This window comes from Gopherus flavomarginatus, chromosome 10, assembly GCF_025201925.1.
Source record: "Gopherus flavomarginatus isolate rGopFla2 chromosome 10, rGopFla2.mat.asm, whole genome shotgun sequence".
Taxonomy (NCBI): Eukaryota; Metazoa; Chordata; order Testudines; family Testudinidae; genus Gopherus; species Gopherus flavomarginatus.
The window spans coordinates 19656333-19677497 of NC_066626.1; the positions used below are offsets into that span (position 1 = coordinate 19656333).

Sequence of the window (21165 nt, forward strand, 5' to 3'; positions counted from 1 at the left end):
ATGCTTGTATTCTTTCATTTGGTCAAGACAGGAAAATACTTTACTTGCAAGAAATAGACTGCTTGCCATACAGATTTTATCAGTGATGCCTTTCTTAGGTAAATTGCTCTCTATTTAGAAAAAGTGGAAAATTACCAAAACACAAAACAAGCCCTCAAAACAAAACCTAAATCATTTACCATGAGGAAGGTTGCAGTAGTTAAACAAGGGGCTCATTACTAGAGTACTTTTAAATCTGGACTTGATCTCTCTTCTCCCTGCATTACTCCATTCTGTTATAGAAGCAATAAAAGATGTAGCTTCAGAGTGACTTCAAGTGTTAAGTCACATCAACTTAAAAGAAGCCCCAAAAGCTGCCAGTTTGCAAGGTAAAGAAAGGAGAGTTTGCACTATCTGAAAATGTTCATTAAATGTGTCAAAAATCAATAGCATGCTAACTTATTTTGAAATCACTTTAAAAAAATAAAAGATTGCAATTAGTGATTTTCTGCATACTTCAAATTCAGTCTTGGACTGAGTACCACCAGTACCTTGGCTGACAAAATATTGTTACAGGCAAAGTTCTTGAAACTCTGAAAGGCATTTGCAGCAGTTTGGGCAAAAAGTTCAGTAGCCTATCCTGCAGTTTGCTATGTGCAGACTGAATTGCTTTCAAAGGGTATGGCTACAGGGGGATAAAACCCCCTAAACATTGCTGGGTAGACATTCAGACTCAGGCTGGAGCCTGAGCTCTGAGACCCTCCACCCTTCCAGAGTCCCACAGCTCAGGCTTGAGCCTGAGTCTGACTGTCTATGTTGCAATTTTTAGCCCAGCAGCCTGAGCGCTGAGATCCTGAGTCAGCTGAGCTGGGCCAGCTGCAGCCATGCCATGGGGCTTTTATCCTCATGTAAACATACCCTTATAGGCATAGCTTTATATTCTTTGAGCCAAAGGTAGAACCATGTTAGTTAGGTAGTAAGTCTCAAACTATTGCATCATAAGACACTTGCTATATTCATCTGGAGTGGGATTTTTCAAAGTCACATAAGCGACTTTTGAAAATCTCATCCCTTGCTCCTGTAGTATGTAAGCTTGTAAAGGTTCTAAGCCTTTAAATTTGAAGATAATCTTCTGAACATGACCGTATGTAGTATTAGCTTAGAATAAAACAGCGCTAGGAAAGGCCCCATCCTGATGCTCAAAGCCTGATTTTTAAAAAGGAGGTAACTTTACATTGAGTTGCATGTTTATACTGCATGTGTAAATGGACAACCAAGGGGCAGATATAAGTGATCATGAGTGTCCTATGTCTTTCCCTGCCAAGTGAAGGGCTTTACAACATAAAGCTGTGTTCTGCGCATAATCTTTGAAACAGTCACCAATAAAAGCTCTACTGCCTGTGTTCAAATGTTTTAATCATTTCTCTTCCTCCCTTTGTTCTCTTTCTTGCCACCTGCTTTTTACCTCTTAGAATGATTTTTGGGGTGGGTTTCAGTGAGACATGTAGAAATGCATTGAAATGCCTATTTCCACTGTCACAAATGGTGGCAGCTCCTGAGCTATGTAATGTGCATCAGCTGCTACAGCAAGAAAATTCCCTATTTTACAGGTGTGAAATGTGGCTTTTTTTTGTAAAGGAGGGAGGGAGAGAGAGCACACACTAAACTGGTAAATCCTACAGTTGTTTCTAACTCAAATATATCAGAAGATACAATGTAGAAGGATACAGCCAAGGTCTCCTAAAACTGAAGTACCTAGTGCTCCTCAGTTGCTAAGGAAGCATATAGCTCTTAGCATTAAAGGGACAGGATTGGATTTAAAATACTTTAAAATGTATCCCTTGTTTTCCTAATACTGATGTGACAGTTTGGACTCCCAAGGGTGTTACCTGATGTGCTGAGATACCATTGAGTCTACCAGCATGAGCCCCCTTTAACTTGTCTTGCTGAGCCAGGCTCTTAAAACCTCCTCTAACACATGCACAAGCATGGCCACAGCCAGCTGCAGATCAGTTTTGGAAAGACTCAGCTTAAGGGACCTGCTCCAGCAGCACTCAGATGTCCACCTCCCTTGGAGTACAGACTCAAAGATATATTATGAAATCCACCTCCTCCCTCAGAGTGGAAGAGAGATGTGCACACTTCACCCCCTCCCCCAGTTAGAAATTGCATAAACTGGGTTATATTATAAACCAGAAACAAACTTATTGACTATAACAGGTGTATTTTAAGTAGCTAAGGAGGTAGCAGACAGAACCAGACTGATTGTTAAGAAAATAAAACTGAGCATGCAAACTAAGCTTAATACGCAAAAGAAACTGGTTACATGTGAGTTCCACCCTAAATGTCATTCAAATAATCTTCGCAAGCCAGACACCCTTCCAGCCTGGGCCCAGTTCTTCCCCCTGTTCAGTTAGTTGTTTCCAGCAGTCATCTTGGGTATGGTAGCAGGGGAGAATTGATGACCAGAATTACCTCACTCCTCACCCTTAAATAGGATTTGCATAAGGTGCGAGTCCTTTGTTTCCCTATTTTGATCCCCCTTCCCTTATAGGGGAAAGTTACAAGAAGTCCCAGATAATGTTTTAGTATCAGGTGACAAGACTACCTGACTCTGTAGGATTACAGTGTCCATGAGTCAGGGGCAGTATGGAGTGTCCACAGGAAGGCCAAGCTTTTCACAGTCCATTGTCCTTGCTGATGGGCCATCCGCCCTGTCTGGCTTTTTCATTGTTGTACCTGAAGTGTCAACAGTAGGCGTCACCCAAAGCAGCATAGTTGAAATACAGATACATAGTCAATATTCCTAATTTCAGATACATAAATGATACATGCATACAAATAGGATAATCATATTCAGTAAATCATCTCACATGAGCCCTCTTGCCTAAAGTACCTTATATCATTCATATCGCAAGCATATTTTCATAAAGAATATGGAATGACATGTAACAACTGATATTTAAGGGAAATAATTTAAATAAATCTAACTTCACCATTTGTTCTATTTTGCATTTCATAGATGATAGCTTCAGTAACTACATTGTAATTGGTTCAGTAATTGGTTAGGTCACTTTCATACACAATACCAATACTACCATGTGTGGGAAACAAACTGCAATAATCTTAAATTGATTTCTCTAAATATTGTGTGTGTGAATATGAAACAAGAATTTAACCAATAGAAGTATTACTTTTACTACCATGCTGCAATTTAGAGATTGCAAGGTTATTTTACTTAAATTCTCCATCAAAATTTAAAAAATGAAAATATTTCTCAATAGTTTGCAAAGATTAGTTTAGGTACAAACTGAAGATTTGTTTAAAAATAGTCTCTTTAAACACTGCAAAAATTTAACTCAATGTTGCAAACTCTTAAGATAGTTGAAGCCTTCCTTTAAAGTGCCAGCTCATGGAGATGTGATTATGAGACTATCATCTTTCATTAGAAAAAAGTTTCCAGTGTTATGGATAGAGAAAAGCATGAAAATATGAACTCTAGAAATTCAAAACTAAAACTTTTTTTTTTAAATCACTCGATTTTAGTATTTTGAAGTTGGCAATCCTACTTTGGTTCTCAAACTAGCTCTGTTCCTGATTTTCTCTCATCTTCAGAATAAAACATTGAAAAAGAAGCAATGGGGTACTGGTGGGGAGAGAACTGGATGTCTCAGAGTACTCTGCAGTTCTAGCAGATCCTGGCAATTACAGGCCAGTAAGCCTAGCTTCAATAGTAGGCAAATTGGTTGAAACTATAGTAAAGAACAGCATTCTCAGACACATAGATGAAAGTGATATGTTGGGGAAGAGTCAAAAGGGCTTTTGTAAAGGGAAATCATGCCTCACCAATCTATTACAGTTCTTTAAGGTAGGCAACAGCCATGTGGACAAAGTTGATCCAGTGGATATAACGCAGTAATTAGGAGTATGGAACAGCTTCCCTATGAGAAGAGACTTAAAAAGACAAGGCCTGTTCAGTTTAGAAAAGAGATGACTAAGGGGGATATGAAAGGTCTATAAAATCATGAATCTTAAGTTTCTCTACAAGGAAGTTTTACTTACCTCCTCATAAACACAAGAACCAGAGACTCGTCCACTCAAATTAATAGGAAGCAGATTTAAAACAAAAACCTAAGTAAGTACTAACACAACACACCTTGTCTGGTGATATTGCAAGGGCCAAAAGTATAACTGGGTTAAAAAAATTAGGTACGTTCATAGAGGATAGGTCCATCAATGACTGTCAGTCAAGATGGTCAGGGACAAAACCTCACATTTTGGGTGTCCCTTAACCTCTGACTTCCAGAAGCTGGGACTGGACAACAGGGGACAGATTACTTGATAAATTGCCCTGAAGCATCTGGCATTGGCCACTAATCAGAAGACAGCATACTGGGCTAGATGGACCATTGGTCTTACCCAGTATAGTTATTGTTATGTTCTAATTAAAAAATCATAGAAGCAAAATAAATAGGGGTTTCTTAATTAGTTATGCAACCCACTCTGTAACAGCCAGAAACGTGTTAATACTGTCCAGCAGTTTGAGGCACTAAGAGCTGGGATATGTCTCATTTAATCTTTTTTTCAGAAACGCTTTTGCTGGCTAACAGAGCTGGAAGACACTACATTTCCCAGAATGCAGCATCTGCATTTCCTGTCTGCTGATCTTGCAGGAGCAGCTTTACCTGTCACATGACCAGTTGTGCTCTAGTAGCCTGGCTTTGCCTTTCTTTTTATGCTTATGCTCATCTGTCCAATAGTCAAACACCTCTTCCCCCACCAAATCAATAGGTAAATACAGTTGTCAGTGATTTTAGACAACATATTTGGGGGGTTAGGGGAGAACCTGTCACATTTCAAATTTCTCCCTCATGGCCTTTTCTGCACTAGGAATAGAATAGGTGTATTGCTAACAGTTTGTTGTTTTCACATGAGTTTGCAGGTTGAGCTAAATACTAGGCTCCCTCAGTCTTTAACTGGCCTGCTAACTTCCAAAAATTACAAACAGCTCTGGTTTCACTAGCATTTTATCTCGAGCTAAGAACACACCTTTTTTCCTAGTACAGACAGAGCCTGTAAGGCTGAAGGAAAGATGTACTGAGGAAAAGGCTGAGAAGGGTTTGAAGGTAGGTAGCTTGAATTCTAGTACTCTCTGAGGAAAAGGAGGTTTTTCACCCTCACACAGTTACTTCTGCAGCAGGCTGTGTCAGTGTCAAACTGTAAGTAAGTTGAATGAGAAGTATTCTAAACAGGAAAAATATAGATGAGTAAACTCACTCACCAAAGCCTTCCCTCAAGCTTCTTCCCAAGAGAGACAATGCAAACTCCCCCTAGGTCAATGGTGAGAGGCAGCAAAATGTCACCTCCAACTCCAGACACATGCCCCACACAGTATTTGCAAGAGGGCCTAGCTAACCCACAGCAAAAACATACTCTCTTGAGAGAGAAAAAACATTTTCTTAACATTAGTTCCTAGTGTTGGCTTCTGAATCTATGTAAGCAGATAAAGTCACATAGGATGGAAAGGAGGGGCCTGAAGACTGAGCCCTGAGGGCCACGGTCACAAAGAGGGCAGGAGGAAGAACCATTAAATGATATGTTGAAATAGTGGATAGATTGATAAGAGAGGAACCAAGAGAGGCCAGGGGCATAAAAGCCAAAGAAAGACAGCATCAAGGACCAAGTAAAGAGTGTCAAAAGCACAAGACTCAAGGCCTTCACTTATTAATAGCCTTAAGGTATTAATACACCAGGACACTTTTTTAATCCAAGTGGCCGTTGAATGATAATTTCTGAACACAAGTTGTTATGTCATGTCATTCAGAGTAGTTACTATTGGCATAAAACAATCTTTTACGTGCAGGTCTTTGGAATGGAGCCTGAAGCTGGAGCAGCTCCAGAGCAGTGGAACTGTAGGTTTTTGCCTGGAGCTGGAGCAGTGCCAGAGCACAGCTCCAAACCCTGTTTACATATGTAGATTACTTTCACCTCCAACTATCTGCATACAACACCAATGAAATGCAGGGGTGGAGGGATATAGGCTGCTATTGCACAGCACTACAGTGGGGAGGAAGGCAATATTTTGCTCAAGGACAAGCCTCATGCTCTTCCAAAATGTGTCTTTTTAAGAGCTATGTAGTGCAGAGTGGATGTTCAAGATTTTGTCCAAAGACACTACATGGTATATTACATGGTGCAACAATCTGTGTCCTTTGAAATTGTGGAATTCAGTCAAACTTGTGGTTCCAAGGAATCCAGATATTTAAAAGTAGATGCTTTTACTTCCTGAAAATTTAGTCTTAAATATTTTCATGCCTGGGTAGTAGCTTAGGAGTCTGTGTGGAAAGCTTGATATTTAGTTACATACTTTATGCATGCATCCATAACCAGTAATGCTAAATAAATCTGCTACTAAATAATATATTTTCTTCTGGCTCCACACTCATCAATTCTGCTACAGTGCAACTGTGTCTAAAGCTGAGAAAGCCCTGAAGACTCTGAGGCCTTTCCCTGCTCAAACCTGCTTCCATTAAAACGGTCATTATGAGGCAGATACTAATTACTTAAACTGAAAACAGTTCTCATGTAATTCTTTGAAAACACCCTTGTTAGAGGGGCTTGGGGAAGTGAAATACATATTTAAGATCAAGAGAGATTCCAAAAATTATTTTAGTATTCTAATCCAGTTTTCAGCATTCTTAAATACAACTTCAAAGGAAATTAATATTTCCTTCAAATTACTTTCTTCTTGTCACCCTTCCCTACACCTGTTGGAATTAGCATATAAATGAAAAACAAGTGCATCCAGGGGACAAATCCAGCTAAGAACAGAAAACTTTGACCCAGATCCTCAAAGGTATTTAAACTCCTAGCTTCCATGAATTTCATTCCAAGTTAGGAGTCTAAATATCTTTGAGGATCTGGTCCTTTACATCTAACAAATAACCCACAAAAGGGACCATTAAGGTCTGGCCTCCTAGAACCTGGCTACTCCTCATGCTTTCAGACATACACCAATCTCTTAACAGCTTATGAAGAAATTTCCCCTACAGGCAGTTTGCTATATAATGGTCTATTATGGAGCATCACCTGACTGGCCCTTGTTAGTGACAGAATATTGGACTAAATGGGCCAGGGACTTTATCCAATGTGGAATTCTGATGTTCCTAATTTGCAGTAATGACAGAACCATCCACTGTGAATGACTGAAATTTATGATTTAATGACTAGTTGAACTAATTGAATAAACAAACCAAACAGGATAAATAAGGAAAAGAATGTCATTTATTAATTTCAGTGATTGTAATTTATGAAATATCAATACATTTATACAAATGTACTAGTAAATACATTAGTATATTTTGAATTACAAAATGAAAGTTTTACTAACAGGAGACCTCATTACAGTGTTCTCCTATGATTTTATTATCTTGTTTATTTTCAATTCACAAAAGTCTCAATAGATGCCCACCCCATGATCTGGAAGACATTAAAACACAGTAGTATACACATTATTACATCTTTGCTGAGATTTATGGGGACATTGCTAATATTTTTTTAATGTGCATTGATTAATGAAGTGCAGATTAGCGAGGCTCTACTTAATGTTTTGATAACTATTCAATTAATTATCAATTAATTCAATTATGTGGAAATTAGAATGTAGGCCTACTCCCAAGTGGTTACACAGTTAAGTTCTAAGAGCTTGATCCTCCCATTGAAATCAATATCAATGGAATAGGATCAAGACTTAATAGCTGATGGACGTGCAGTCCACTAATTCTTTTCTCTGTTTCAGTTTGCCACTTCATATGGGTCGTAATACAAAGCCCAACAAAGTTAGTGGAAATAATCCCTTTGTATGAGTCTTGGATCCCATTCACGCACTTAAACGAGTCATCAGTCAGAACAGTTATCTAGCATGAAGAATTCTACTGGAATTCTAAAAGGAAGAATATATTTGCAATAAAGATAACTATAAGGCTCTATATATTTGGTAGCACATAACTACTTGTTCATTTACGTATTGCAGCTTTTCAAACTGGTTTAACTCAGGTGAGCCAGGACTCCTCTCTTCCTTGACAGTGTCACAATTACTAGCAAGCTAGATGGACCAGACTTAGTGACAGCTATAAACTACTTTGCTGGTCTGCCATGGCTCTTGTCAAGTTCTCATAAGAGAAAATTACCTTTCACGTGTTGTGTTTGATATCCTTAGTAGTCACAAATTTGTCCAGACCTTTGACAGCCAAGTCTGTTAGATAAGCATGTGTTTTGGACAACGCAAGTATAGAAATATATCTTAGAAAAACAGATAGGCCAAAGATACTTATTTAATTGATACGAAGTTAGAAGGCTTTGCTTAAAAATAAAAGGCAATTCCCCCATGCTACTTCCATAGTATGCTGAGACACTGAATCCATCCATGTGAGTACCAATGCTTTTCTCTTGGCTATCCCATGCCTGCCCTGTTCGGGGCCAGTGTAGAATCCACTTCTGCAAGCTGCAGAAGTTACCCACTCTCTGATTCCCGCTGCACAGTCCCACACGGGCTTACATAGTATGCTGGCCTTCCATCCCCGAAAAACTTTATACATTTATTGCAGAGTCTGTCAGCAAAGAGGATACTACAATGTTAATGGCATTCCGTAGCTAAAGATACTCAAAATAAACTATATCTCATCTGTTTAAACCATTGAGGGCTGTATCCCAGTGCACAAGAACTTAAAAAGTCTGCTATAAGGTACAAATGAGCAATCTCTTCTGAAATCTTTGCAACATCTTCCTGTTTGCTGGGCTTAATTTTCATAACTAGTGAGATCACTGTATCCGTTTAAACAAAGCAAAAGGAAAACTCTTTGCTGTTTAATCTGTGCACTGCAATGAAACAATTTCAGTTAAAAGAACAGTTAGCGTTTTCTGGGAGAATGCCCTTGACCTTAGAGAATATTTACTCTTTGTAATATGTGAACTGCAGTTGTAAAAGTATTTTATTTCAGAAATTATTATTAAAAAAGTGGAAGAAGAATATGGTTTAGTGTGTCCAAGAGGCCTCTGGATAATCACCTCCCAGGCAAGCTTCCATCACAAAGCGGATATGCTTAGTTCTAAAGATATTAAGCAACATGATGCTTGGTGCTCTTTGCTCAGTGTCAGTTCTTGGAATAGCATTGTCTAGCTTTGTGGAGGCCTCTTTCCTCCATCACGGGTCAAATACTACTGCAATGGCAGTTACAGCTAGCTGTGAAGTAGCCCAACATGACAGACACACTCAAGGCCTTGCCTACATCTGGGATTGCCAGGTGCCCAGTTTTCGACCAGAGCCCCCTCCTGCATCCCAAACCCCACATCCCCATCCCGGAATCCACACCACTTCCCACACCCCAACTCCCTGACCCAGCCTGGAGCCCCCTCCTGCATTCCAAATCCTTTGGCCCCATCCCCCAGCCTGGAGCCCCCTCCTGCACCCTGAACCCCTCATTTCTGGTCCAACCTAGAGCTCACACACCCAGTTAGAGCCTTCACCCCCTCTCACACCCCAACTCCCTGCTCCAGCTCAGTGAAAGTGAGTGAGGGTGGAGGAGAGCGAACCACTGAGGGAGGGGAAATGTAGTGACTGGGGGGTGGGGCTCAGGGTAGGGGTAGGGGCAGGGCTAGGGTGTTCAGTTTTGTGTGATTAGAACAGTAGTGGGCAACCCACAGGCTGCACACAGCCTGTCAGGATAATCCACTGGCAGGCTGTGAGACAATGTTTACATTGACCATCCGCAGGCAGGACCGCCTGCAGCTCCCAGTGGTTGTGATTTGCCGTTCCTGGCCAATAGGAGCTGCAGGAAGCAGTGGCCAGCACATCCCTGTGGACCATGCAACTTCCTGTAGGTTACCCATCACTGGATTAGAAAGTTGGCAACCCTTTATATCCCTAACTGTGCCAGCTGCCTCATCGGACTCCACCAGCAACACATGATTATGGGGGTTTAGTGTCTGAATAAAAAGAGTTAATGTGAACGCTTGTGCTAGTGAGTTTGCTAGTGAAGACAAGCCCTTAGATTTAAACTCTTCAGGGCAGGGTTTTTTCAGGTAGATGTTTTTACAGTGGCTAGCACAACGGCGCTCTTATCCCTTATTGGGGTCTCAAGATACTAATACAATATGTAAAATAAATAATAATATACAGAAGCCTCGGGAGCAACCTTTGCGAAACAAATAAAGTCTATACATTAACTGAGGAAATATTTTAATTAATGTTTTTAATCAATAATATATAAAAGTTTGAATTTCTAGTTAAAGTTTTTTTTCAAAAAAAAGTGTACTGCCTTTGAAAACACAGACCATATTATGGAACTCAAAAGCTGAAAGCAGCACCATAAAAGAGTGCAATATCTTACCAGAATTTAGATCTAGAAAAGACCTAAACATTCACCTAGGTCACCTCACTGGGGGCCAGTTCACGGAGTCATAGAATTTAAGGCTAGAAGGGACTACCAGATCATCTAGTCAGATTTCCTTTATATTCCAGACCACCACCATCACCCGCACCTACACACAGAACCACTTTTTCAAAATTGTTCCCTACAATATATTCTCTGTTGCTCTATCCAGTCTTGTTTGGAAAATCCTTTTACAGTTTACTAAAACTCACCATAAGGAAGTATGTTCTGATATTTGGCCTAAACTTTTTTCTGTCTATTTTTGCCCTGTTATTCTTAGCTGCCCTCTAGAGCACCCTAAACAATTCTTCTTTCTCCTCCGTGTTTAATCCTTTCAAAAACAAGACCTTTAGTTCAAGTTTGGCTTTGTGCAAGAAGATTTCTGAATTAGAGCTACTGTCTACTTAGGGCTTTCCCCCAATATTCACCTGGATTTCTAAAGAAGAGAGGCTCTCATCAAAGTTAAAAAGCATTTGAAGACTTTGTAACTGAGGATGTTCATTCAGGTTGAGTGTGTATGTAGTTTTATGGAACTATATTGGGATACCCACATTTTGCCCAATTGAGGTCACACTTGATAAGCAGCATGTACAGACCCCACTTTCATGACTACAGAGAGAGAAATGGGCTTGGGATGCACAAGGTGGGGGCACATGCATTCCATGGCATAAAGCCCAGTTCTACAGTCCAAATGGGGCACAGTCAAAGTACACCTCTCTTTGCAGCCTATAGTCCTCTCCACTGCTTCTGCCCACCGGGTCTACAGAGGCTATTTCCATAGCTGCAACCTAAAGATTATTTTCTCTTGCCGTCCCAGAGAGATGCCCACGTATACAGCACACTTCTTCGGGTGGGCAATGGGTCTATGGATTTGGATCTATTCTCATCTTTAATGAGGAGGGAGGCAAAAATTACAAGCTCCAGAATTAAATCTTCATTTTGCATCTTAAACTGAGACATCACAATATGTTTTCCTTTGGATTTATAGTTCTGTTCTTTATCTTCTAGAGGGTTAAGAAACCTGGTACTTATTCTTCAGCAGGAAAAAATGACAGCACTGCAAATCAAACCACCAAAATAACTCTAAAACTGGAAGATACAGTGAAATCCTGCTTATCTTGCCCCTATGAATATTCCAATATTCCAATTTACTTTGGTCCCTACAATTTAATATTCTGTTGTGATAAAAAGTGATTTAATGATAGTAATCAATCACTTTTCACATTATACAAAATATTATTGATAAATGGACATTTGTCTTAATCTTCCTGAATAGTTAAAGCAACGGGGGGGCGGGGTCGAGGATAGCTCAGTGGTTTGCACATTGGCCTGCTAAACCCAGGGCTGTGAGCTCAGTTCTTGAGGGGGCCACCTAAGGATCGGGGGCAAAATCAGTATTTGGTCCTGCTAGTGAAGGCAGGGGGCTGGAATCAATGGCCTTTCAGGGTCCCTTCCAGCTCTCTGAGATAGGTATATCTCCATATATTATATTTTTCCCTGCTACTAGTTTATTCCACTGATTTACATTTGTCAGCAACAGATTGAAAGAGAACTATCTATATTATGAACATCTAGCGAACTTTTCATCATCATTTTATTCCTATTCAAAGAAAAGTCAAACTTTTGGCACAAACTACTCAAACAGCATCCCTTTCAGTTTTAAGCTTTTCAAAGTGGATTCTGACATTTGTTTTATTGTTTTGGATTTTGGAGTGGTGGGGGGGAGCAGGAGAGAGGAAGGGGTATTAAAACCTTCACACGTTGTGGCCCCTTTAATTTCCATATTGCAAACAGTTTGATATTGCAGGGATAGTTACTGGAGCTTTGTACATTTAAGCTCCATCCTGCAAACATACATATTTAAGTTTAAGCATGTAAATGGTGGATGTGAAAAGTTAAAGTCTGCAAAGTTAATTACACTGGGCCAAACAACAAAGTAATCTTGAACATAGGATTTGTATATCTCCAAATGTTTTAAAAGGCATTTCTGTTATGGAGTGCATCATGTGCATCTCATTTTAACAAGACTAAGGAAACCCACATCCATGGGTACAGACAGTTAACACTGCTGTATTCTCTGGAATCTGAGCTTTTTCTAGTGGTGCAGGTTATCCTTTCCAGTGTAAGATATTGCCTTTTATTAGAACCTCTCTGTTCATAGCATAACAATAGCAACAAACAGGATGTGAAGTTTGCAAAAACTAGAATTAGCCTGGGGAACAAAAGAGTTAGAGGGGACTTGACTGAGATATTCCAACAGTATAAAAGTATAGTGAAAACTAATCATTCCCTTGTTTTTATCCTTTAACATAATACACCTCTACCTCGATATAACGTGACCCAATATAACACAAATTCAGATATAACGTGGTAAAGCAGTGCTCCGGGGGGGCAGGGCTGCACACTCCGGTGGATCAAAGCAAGTTCAATATAACGCGGTTTCACCTATAATGCAGTAAGATTTTTTGGTTCCCAAGGACAGCGTTATATCAAGGTAGAGGTGTACTAGAACAACAGGTCACTTGATGGGGAAATCCTGAATTCTGTACTTAGGCAAACTCCCATTGACTTAAAGGGAGTTTTATATAAATAAGTACTGAGTTAAGGCCCTGATCTTTCAACATTTATGCATGTGCTTAACTTTACTCCTGTGAGTGATCCCATTGATTTTATAGGACCGACTCATGTGAATAAAGTTAAACATCTGTATGTTCGTAGGACCGGTGACTAAGGGTACGTCTTCACTACCTGCCGTATCAGCGGGTAGCAATCAATTGCTCGGGGATCGATATATCGCGTCTCATCTAGACGCAATATATCGATCCCCGAACGTGCTTATATCGATTCCGTAACTCCACCAACTCGAACGGAGTTGTGGAATCGACAGGGGGAGCCGCGGACATCGATCCCGCGCCGTGAGGACGGTGAGTAATTCGATCTTAGATACTTCGACTTCAGCTACGTTATTCACATAGCTGAAGTTGCGTATCTAAGATCGATTTTCCCCCATAGTGTAGACCAGCCCTAAGAATTGAAGAATTTGGCCTTTCATTAATTAATCTTCATTAATTTAGAATAAAATGAAAGGAAAATACTAGTTCATAAAGCACATAGTTAACTTGTGAATTCACTACCACAGAAGGTCATTGAGTCAAACACTGTCATTGAAATTTTTTAAAAGGTTGTAGAACACAACAATGATCAATCACATTTGTAACCGTTGTACATCTGTAGGTATAATAAACAAAAATATCTGTTCTAAACATACTATGATAAAGATAATCAGATTTCATACTTCAGGGCTTAAGATGATCATTGACACACTGGAAGGGTCAGAAGGAAGCTGTTGACTATCCACTCATCATCCTATATGCAATTTTGCATAAAGAGTTAGGTGCATTATATTTTTTTTGTTGATGTTGTTTTTTAAACTTCCACTGCCACAGCAAGATACTGGATTTAATGGATCAATATTTTGAACCAGTAAAGCACTTCCTTTGCAACTACTCCATGCATTCTACCATGATGCAACCTTCCAGTCTACCATAACGAGCTAACACTACTTTTTAAATAGCCAAAACAAAATATTCTTCTTAATGCAAGGGCCAGGAGGCTCTTTATTATGTTTTAACTCTAAAACTCATACCTCCAAATGGAAGACCCACTTTACATTCACCAAATGAGACTCATTCCTTATCCTAGCTCAGAAAATGCATATCCAAGTAAGTTTTCAAAAAACAACTTCTTTGTAAATTCAGGGATCAGAATGCTACAAAAATTGGAGATATTGCCACATCTGATTTGAGACATTCTGAACTATGAAACCAATATAAACGTGGAGGACTCAGAACTCTTTTGAGTTATTTCAGATTTCATTAAAGAGACAAACAGTGGGCTATGCCAATTTAATTTCAGCATTGATGTTACTTCAGTCAAACTGCAGTTTAGCCAACCTACATCATATAAATAACTTTTACAAAGTTGCAAAATTTGCAGTTCTCTACTATACATCTCCTTAGTTTTCTAATTACTTCCTCCTCCATGCAGACAAAACAGAACAATGTATTTGCAGTTGTTCATTCCTACATAGGACTCTGCTGAATCTCACTGCATGCAATGTTATCACTCATCTACTGAGCTGAATGAGAATGTTTTCACTTACAAGATACCTGGTGGCATCTCCCATTAGTTTAATAGCATTTCATACATTTTGTTCAGTCTAAACAAAGCACCTAAAAAAACCCCTTTCAATATTAGAGGTATTTTTGAAAGATCTTATAGAATAAATGAACATTGTCTCTTGGCTTTGCAAGATTATGTCAGGAATAACATTACTCATAAATATCAGGAACAAAGCACACCAAATCAAAACAATCTCAGAAAAAGAATCAAAAAAGATTTTAAAAGGCTGCAAAATGCTTTGAATTTTTTTTTTTTTAAATTCAACTACGGTCTTAAAATTTGTTGCTATGAGTTTTATTTTTCACTTCCCATCTTTTATGGACAGACAATGCCAAAATTATGATGGACCAACATCATTTTCTAGATATGTGACAGGTTCCACTAACTGTACTTGTATTAAAACCCTCTCTACAAATCTCTTTGCACTCTGAAATACTAAACAGCTGTATCTACCTACCTATACATTCAATCTGCTTTATTTACAGTGCCTTGAGAGAGACAGAAAGGACACCATGATACATAACTGCCAGACTATCCCACATCAGTTTCAGCTTTTACTCTGAATAAAAGAGTACCATAATAAAATAAGTTATATCAATGAGTTTCTTTCCAGACATCAATTTTAAAAAAAACCCTGCTACCCAGAGACAGAAAAAAAAAAAAGTTAACTTTGTACTTTATGGAATACAAAATAACAATTAAAAAAAAACCTCTCACTCTTAATTAAAAATAAATCATAACAAATAAACTTACTAATAAGAGATTTCTTTTTGACCATTCTTCTTTTAAATTTGTTTTTTCAGACAAATGATCTTTACTAATTATAAAGGAAAATATTTCCTAAGCCATATGCATTTTTTAAGTCACACAAATAGATAAAGTCTTTTTTTATTATTATTTTTAAACTGACACTTTCTATCAAAGCCCTCTGTACTTTTCCCCCCTCTCTACTACCTCCAAGATGGTAGGAAAGTTGTTGTTTTGGAGGGCAGAGGAGCTGCTCTCTGATGTTATGTCCTCTCAGTGCCTGTAGTGGTGCTGTAGGAGGCTGCTGGCTCTCTTCTTGAGCAGCCCCAGCAGCCCTGCCTTCTTTGCTGGAGAATATATTCAGGGATTCCCCTTAATAATCACCTACCCTCTGAGCACTTTGTACTTTTAAAATAATAAAAAGCCCCCCAAAGCTTTCTCCCCCACAAAAGCAGGATCTCCTCAGAGCCAGGGGGGCAGCAGCTGCTCAGCACAGAGCCCGAGCCCATTCCCGGTCCCTCTGCTGGGGAGGAAACTCTGATCTGTCAGCCCAGCAGAGGGAAAGGGGGGAGAGGCGAGAGAGGAGAAAAAAAAAGCAGCTGGAAAGGTAAGCCAGGCCCGGCCTGCATCCTCGGGCTCGCGTAGCGCGGCAGGCGGCGCGCAGGAGGCAGGGCGGGCGGCCACGCGGACTACGCGAGCCCGGGGATTCGACGGAGTGCTGTAGGCCGCAGTGGGGGTGAGGGCTGTCGGAGGGATTTTTAAGACTTTCGGGTGCTAGGACGGCAGGAAAGCGGGGGTGAAGCGGCCGCTGGATCCCGGGGGACTGGAAGCGGCGCCTCAGTGTGTTTGAATGTAAGGTTAAGGGCGGAGAAGGGGGCGGGTAGGCCTCAGCCCGGCGGGGCCTAGCCGCTCCCCGCCCCCGCCGGTCCCCCCGCTGCGGCCCCCCACTCACGAAGACGGACGGGCTCCTCCTGCCCTGCATGCTGCTGCATTGGGCTCCACGGGTTTGGGGGGTTCGCCGAGGCCGCAGCAGGGGCTGGAGCCTCCCCGCGGCCGCCGGACGGGGATGTGGGGGGAGCGGAGCGGAGCCCCCGGGGGGGGGGGCGGCGGAGGAATTTCATAGGATCATATAATTACTGAAGTTATTTTAATTATAATTAGGGATTGAGAATGACGACCCCCCCCATCGCAGCCTGGGAGGCGGGTCCCGCGGGGGTGTTTGGGGGTGGGGGGGAGATTTAACAGCAGCCGGCGGCCTTTAAAGTTTAATGTAAGGTTTTCTTTCTGCCCCCTCCCAATAACCTGCCTGTTTTATACCTGCTGCTGCTATTTATAAGTAAAATCATGGGGAGAGTATTTTCTTCTTTACTAAATGGGGGGGGTGGGGGTTAAATCCTTCCCTTCCCCGCCCCCTCAACCAACCCGTCTCCCTCCTTTCTGTTTCATTATAGCCTCCTCGAACATGTGCATGTCAATTTTGCTTTGAGTTATTTTGTTTGAATTATAACTTTTTATGAGGTCCCGCCTTGGTTTGTGGAGGAGGCTAAAGGTTTGGGGACCTGGGGAATTGTTAAATGGACATAGGTTGGTCTCACTAGAAGCAGCCTTGCATCACTTGACTCCAACTCATTCTGTAATTTTGAGTGTGAATAAATCTTTCCCCCTCTTTTAGTGCCCCTCTTGCAGGGTCATTATATCTTTCCAGCTAACTTCTGTGTCTTTTTGAGAGTTTTGCAGGCGCTGTCATTGATAGTCCAAGCACACTGACACATGCAGCGTTCTTGGACTGACTCTAGATTTGTGAATGGGGTGTGTAAACTCCTCCTTATTTGAGGTCTGATCCTGCAGACAATTATTTTGTATAGGGTTTACTACCAGGAGTACGTTACGTAAGCCCTATGCTTAGTACTAAGTGTTTGCAGGTTGGGGCTGTTGGTCAGTTTTGTATAAAAAGGCTAAGGAAAGAGGTTTCCACAGACCACTCTTTGATAACAAGAAAGTAAAAACTTTTGCATCCAAAGGTGTTTTAAAACTTGGATCTTGATCCTGTAGTCAGACTCTGATAATCTGTGTGCAGGTCATTATCTCTGTATGGAATCTCACTCCCTAATTGCAATATCAAGGCCTGATTTATCAGTCATTTATAATGGCAAGTAATGAATTTGATGTGAATATAATTCTACCCAGGAACCCTCTTTACAATCCTAGTACATAAAACTGAAAACAAAAGCAGTTTTCCTGGGGAAAAGTCAAGTGTGTTAGCTATCCTTAAGAGGGTCCACTGTGGGAGACAGGCAAGTAAAATAGCTCTGATTTTTAATAGCTATAGATACTAGTGATTTTGTTCCAGTGCATTTTAAAATTTTTTATTAATTGCTTTGTACATATAACCTTGAAGCATTTTTAAAAGCAAAAAAAAGCTTGACTTGGCACCTGATATTCCACTTACAGATTTCAGAATAACCAAGTTGTAGTTAGCCCTAATTTTGTTACGTAGCAACCTGCAATAAATGTCTGTGTTCCCCGTTATGGGCACTTCTTGAGAGTTGATTTGCCATTCTTTGTTTGTAAATTTAGCAGTATGTCCTGTCCATATATTACTGTCCCATGTATCAAAAGTAGCTCATGCTTGGACTTTGCTAGCAAAGTATTACACTGGCTGACAACCCATCCTCCAGAGCACTATTCTGTTGTAAGAAACTGGCACTTGGAAACCAATGGGACAGCTTTAAATTTGTCAGAGCTGACTTATGGACTTCTAAGTGAAAGATCCCAATGCTGTTTTTATTTATACAAAGTTTCTACTTTTTATTTTTATTCTTGTTTTTGGAAAAATTATAGAAACTAACATCATTAAGAAAACATCCCAAATTATCTATATTTTCTTTTCATGTGTGCAATTCATGTTTTCATGAAAATGTAGGCTCTGATCCTGCAAATATTTATGCATGTGCTTACTTTTATACATTGTTTGTTGTAAATTACCAAAGCGCCATTGTGAAGCTATGACAGTTTACAGCAGCTGAGGGTCTGCTCTGTGAGTACCCCCAGTGACTTATTTCACACACTGTGAGTGGTCCTATGGAAATTAGTGGTGCTGTTCAGTGTGTAAAGATAAGCTTATGTGCAAGTCTTTGCAGCACTGGGAATGAAGGTGCATGTTTGATTTTTGTTAAACCTTATATGCAAGTGCATCATTGGAATTATTTCATATAAGTACTTCATAATGTCATGGCCCTCTCCCAGCAGATGTGGAATAGCTGCTAGATGTATTGCAGAATTTGTCTGAAGACAATTAGTTCACTTTCAAACCGTGCAAGTTAAAGTTATAAAGGAGGCCTTTTCAGGAGACATTTCTGGATTATCAAGGTTTTCACTGTCTGTCCTTCGCCTTTACATTTTCTCACTGGATTCTAGTTTGTTTTGACATTTATTTTGTACCAGTACAATAATTTTGTTTTGTTTTTTAATCTTATGATGGCTAAAAGATTCCATTTATTCCTTTTTCCAAAGACCTGTTTCCTGCAAAGAGAGCCTGCTCTGGCAGAGCAACATATGTGCAGAGAGCCTGTAGAAGTTAGTGTGGGTCTGGGTGGGCACATGGCTCTGCCTTTGTGAGTCTGACTGCAGGATTGTGGCTTTAGCATTTATCTTTAAATGCTGCAGTCTGTGTTAATGATAATTTAGAAGACATAGATCCTGATCTTGCAACCCTCACTGACAAGAATAATCCCATTGAAGTCAATGGGAATATTTCCTTGAGTAAGGTTTGCAGTCTCAGGCTATTTTGCTGTATATATCTCCCCTTCTGAGGATTCCCCTTTGCAGTTTAACTCCCGGCTTCCCCATCTTAAATGGTTACTGGTATTTAATGTTTGTGTATCTTCGTACTACTTTTTCCATGTGCTGATTATTGGGTAAAATGGATCAGCTAGAATTAAAATCCTTACTTCTGTGCACTTTCCAAAGGAGAATAAATAGAAGAATCAGTTCAGTTTTGTATCAATAAAAGTTAGTTTCTAAGTAGGTTCATTTGCTGCTGCCAGTTGTAATCCAAGCATTGTCTGACCATTATTAATCAGAGTAACACAATTATTTTACTACATTTTAGTATATTTTAAAATGTAATTCTGTTGATCAGTACTGAGACTGAAGGTACCACATTCTCACTTAGTATATTTTGGTTCCATGCAACCGCTTTGTGCAGACTTGGAGCCCTAATAGTTCTGAGAAGACAGAATGAGGACAATATTGTCACTTCTAGCTTCCTAGGTAGATTTTAATATATGAAAAAATAGTCAAATATAGAATTACAGATCATTAGAGAAAAATGCTATTATGATTAAATTAACATGTTTCTAAAATCTGAGAGCCAACATGGAAAGCAATACTAGTAAGCTGCCATGTAGGACCTGAATCACTTTGTTTCCTAAAATAACATTCAGTATAAAGTGTTAAATATTTTTTGCTTAAATCATGGCAACATTTTTTTAGTCAATGCATTTTATGTCAGCAGTGATAATTCAGTAATACAAGGTAGGGAGTGTGTGTTTGTTTGTATATGTACATGTTTGGTCAGTCACTGTTGTACCCCAATGAGCCTTGATCCCGCAAATTGACCTTGAGTGAACACTGGCACTCATGTGGAGCACTGTTGCTCTTGGTAGGGCTCTTCAAAGATCTCACAGATGAGGGCCAGGGACGTTCTAATTATGTTTTGTTAACTCTTGTCGCTGACTATCGTTCCCTCCATGCTACTATAAGTCTGTTCTGTCAGAAGATGGAAGATAGTTCTATCTGGCTAATGGAGTCTTTTGATTTTGTTCTGTTGTTGTTTCCAGAATTATAGCATATTTGGTTTTGTGACTGAATGTAGTAATGACCCGAGCTGTTAAATGGAATTAAACTAAAGTAATGATTAGATCATAGTATGGGAATAAGGGTTGTAGCTTTATGGTACTGATGAAGATCAAAATGAGGAGTGATGTGACTTTACTCTGTAGAATAGAAAACTCTTTAAGGAAAGACTAGATGGTGCAAGATTGGTAATATGAAATGGAACATGTCAGCTCTATCACTGATTCTAATCCAGCCCCTATCAGTAACAACTGGAAGTTTTATTCCTGTATGGTGTCTTTCAAATGGCTGGGCTGTGAGATGAGTTGGGTGATCTCAGTCAAGTTCTGAATAGATCAGATGCATGTCTCACAAACCACCAAAATTGCTATGCTTATGGGCAGTCTCAGCAGGGAAGCTAAAGATTTAACAAGTGTGAAAGCCAAACATCTGATACCTAGAGGTGGGCTTTCCAGGTCAGGGTTGAGGAGCAGTGTTGGAACTAGCACAACTTCTATGGATGCTGTATCTGTGAGTAAATAGAGGACTTCGGTCTCCTTGGCCATCAGATTGGCACATTTTAGAAACTCATACATGGAAAATGTATTTGTCTGTCATATGCCATGCGTACACATGAACCAATATCATAACACAAAATCCACACTACACATTTGAAAATACAAAACAACCAAACTGAAGTGACATCTTTAATTATGACAAGTGTTTGGAAACTACAGTGTGAAACTTTAAACTTAGTCCTCATAATTATACATCTTTTAGCCCCAGACAGATAATTTGCAATCCAATTTACAATGCACTTGAGGATTCCATTCCCTAAATGTGCCTCATACAGATAGAAATGTATATCTACAAGCATGCATTTTAAAATGTAACTAATCTGTGCATTAAAATATTATTATAATATTTGCAGTACAAGTGTCTTCTGAAAATTATGAAGGAGTGTATCCTTGGTGTGCTAGATTCTCCCTCT

At 39.8% G+C, this 21165-nt stretch overlaps 1 protein-coding gene and 1 long non-coding RNA gene across 4 annotated transcripts in view; one reads left to right on the top strand and one right to left on the bottom strand.

Moving 5' to 3' along the window:
* Positions 1–7245: 7245 nt before the first annotated feature.
* Positions 7246–15739, bottom strand: LOC127059022 (uncharacterized). Its single transcript, XR_007776522.1, has 2 exons — positions 15546–15739; positions 7246–7921 (listed from the first exon to the last, which is right to left on the bottom strand). It is a non-coding gene; the product is annotated as an uncharacterized LOC127059022 (long non-coding RNA).
* Positions 15740–15749: 10 nt separating this feature from the next.
* The window catches only part of INO80D (INO80 complex subunit D), a 60575-nt gene continuing 55159 nt past the window's right edge, over positions 15750–21165 (top strand). For 2 of the 3 annotated variants that reach the window (XM_050969574.1, XM_050969573.1), the window contains exon 1: positions 15751–15945. The gene's annotated coding sequence lies outside the window, so the exon portion shown is untranslated. Of the gene's footprint in view, positions 15946–21165 lie in introns of all 3 variants that reach the window. The other variant, XM_050969575.1, reaches the window with a different exon arrangement.